General features: G+C 34.4%; 1 pseudogene; it reads left to right on the forward strand.

Annotated features, from left to right (window-relative positions):
* Positions 1-2,500, forward strand: part of LOC142912646 (28S ribosomal RNA) — a 7,768-nt pseudogene that overhangs the window by 3,274 nt on the left and 1,994 nt on the right.

Consider the following 2,500-nt stretch of genomic DNA (forward strand, 5'->3'; position numbering starts at 1 on the left):
CTTTCAAAGAATACCTTGTCAGATGCTGCCTCGCACAAAGTTTCGTACTATACCCCTCTTGGTGATCAAGTCAAAGTGCTGACGAAGGCTAGCAAGGTCACATTCTTTGGATTCCCGGTTGGGGCAAGAGGAAAGTGGCCCCTTGAGAATAACGAGGTACTTACCTCCCTGGGCCTGACCAAACCCAGAACGACATCACTGGCCAAGATGATTTCCCGCAGAACGCTGCTTTTCTCTCTTGATATTCTGAGAATGTTCTGTGGAAATTATGCGGTCTATGAACAGTCATAGACAACCTCCGAAACAAATAATAGTTTTGTTTTAAGATGTCATTTGTTTTAGATTGATTTTGTTATTTTCGAAGGTGAAGTCGGTTTTTATTTCATTTTACTATTTTCCACAATTTAGATTGTTATTTTCCAAGACAAAGTCTTGGTTCTTTTTTTATTGTTAGTTTTTTTTTTTAACACGTCGTATTTGTTACTTTAGAGCTTAGAGGGGACTTTATTTTCGCCTTACTATTTTCTGCCTACAAAGAAGACTACAAATTAGCTTTATTTAAGATGTTTTAGATTAGATTTTTTTTTATTTTTTCCAAGGTGAAGTCTTGGTTTTTTTTTATTTTACTATTTTCCACAAAGAAGACTTTTCTTTTCTTTTAGATTTTGTTATTTTCCAAAACGAAGACTTGGTATTTTTTTTTTTGCTATTTTTTTACACGAAGCTTTATTCAAGAGTACTTATATAGATTAGACTTTGTTATTTTAATTCTTTATTTTTGGACTACATCAGTTCGAGAGTCCTGTAACTTACTATTTTCTGCCTACAAAGAAGATTACAAATAAGCTTTATTTAAGATGTTTTAGATTAGATTTTGTTATTTTCCAAGGTGAAGTCTTGGTTTTTTTATTTTACTATTTTCCACAAAGAAGACTTTTCTTTTCTTTTAGATTTTGTTATTTTCCAAGACGAAGACTTGGTATTTTTTGCTATTTTTTTACAGGAAGCTTTATTCAAGAGCACTTATATAGATTAGACTTTGTTATTTTAATTCTTTATTTTTGCACTACATCAGTTCGAGAGAAGACTACAAACCAGCTTTATTTAAGATGTTTTAGATTAGATTTTGTTATTTTCCAAGGTGAAGTCTTGGTTTTTTTATTTTACTATTTTCCACAAAGAAGACTTTTCTTTTAGATTTTGTTATTTTCCAAGACGAAGACTTGGTATTTTTTTATTGCTATTTTTTTTACACGAAGCCTATTCAAGAGCACTTATATAGATTGGTCTTTGTTATTTTAATTCTTTATTTTTGGACTACATCAGTTCGAGAGTCCTGTAACTTACTATTTTCTGCCTACAAAGTAAGCTTTATTTAAGATGTTTTAGATTAGATTTTGTTATTTTCCAAGGTGAAGTCTTGGTCTTTTTATTTTACTATTTTCCACAAAGAAGACTTTTCTTTTCTTTTAGATTTTGTTATTTTCCAAGACGAAGACTTGGTTTTTTTATATTGCTATTTTTTTTTTACTGCTTTATTCAAGAGCGCTTATATAGATTAGACTTTGTTATTTTAATTCTTTATTTTTGGAATACATCAGTTCGAGAGTCCTGTAACGTACTATTTTCTGCCTACAAAGAAGACTACAGACAAGCTTTATTTAAGATGTTTTAGATTAGATTTTGTTATTTTCCAAGGTGAAGACTTGGTTTTTTTTATTTTACTATTTTCCATAAAGAAGATTTTTTTTTTCTTTTAGATTTTGTTATTTTCCAAGACGAAGACTTGGTATTTTTTTTATTGCTAGTTTTTTTATATGTTACTTCAGAGCATAGAGAGGACTTTATTTTTACCTTACTATTTTCTGCCTTCAAAGAAGATTAAAAATAAGCTTTATTCAAGATTACTTATATAGATTAGACTTTGTTATTTTAATTCTTTATTTTTTGGAGTACATCAGTTCGAGAATCCGGTAACTTACCGACTCTACTCCTTGTTGCCATTGATGCACGGCAGCAGGGATTCGATAATACACGGCATCCCGTTCAGGGACCAGCTTGATGATGCTGGATCTGCGTTGGATACACCAGCATGGGAGTACAATACGGTTATTGACTCCACCCCGTGTTATCAAAGATGCATGGTAACAGGGCGAAGGAAACTCACAGCATCCTTGCCACGCTTGCGCAGCAAGCAAAGTATTGCTGACCGAAACGTATCGATGAGGGAGCACGCCAGAACGAGCACGCTGGTGTTTGCCGACTAATCTCTTGATTGCTGAAGATGCCAGACGTCTGCTTGCGGCATCAGCATTATGGCTCAACCAGCCTGGGGGTCCTGGTCCCTTAGACCACACGGCATCCCGTTCAGGGACCAGCTTGATGATGCTGGATCTGCGTTGGATACACCAGCATGGGAGTACAATACGGTTATTGACTCCACCCCGTGTTATCAAAGATGCATGGTAACAGGGCGAAGGAAACTCACAGCATCCTTGCC

Source organism: Petromyzon marinus, unplaced genomic scaffold (assembly GCF_048934315.1).
Source record: "Petromyzon marinus isolate PM22_M1 ecotype Great Lakes invasive population unplaced genomic scaffold, UKy_Petmar_22M1.pri1.0 PM_G_Scaffold_21, whole genome shotgun sequence".
In the NCBI taxonomy this organism is placed as follows: Eukaryota; Metazoa; Chordata; class Hyperoartia; order Petromyzontiformes; family Petromyzontidae; genus Petromyzon; species Petromyzon marinus.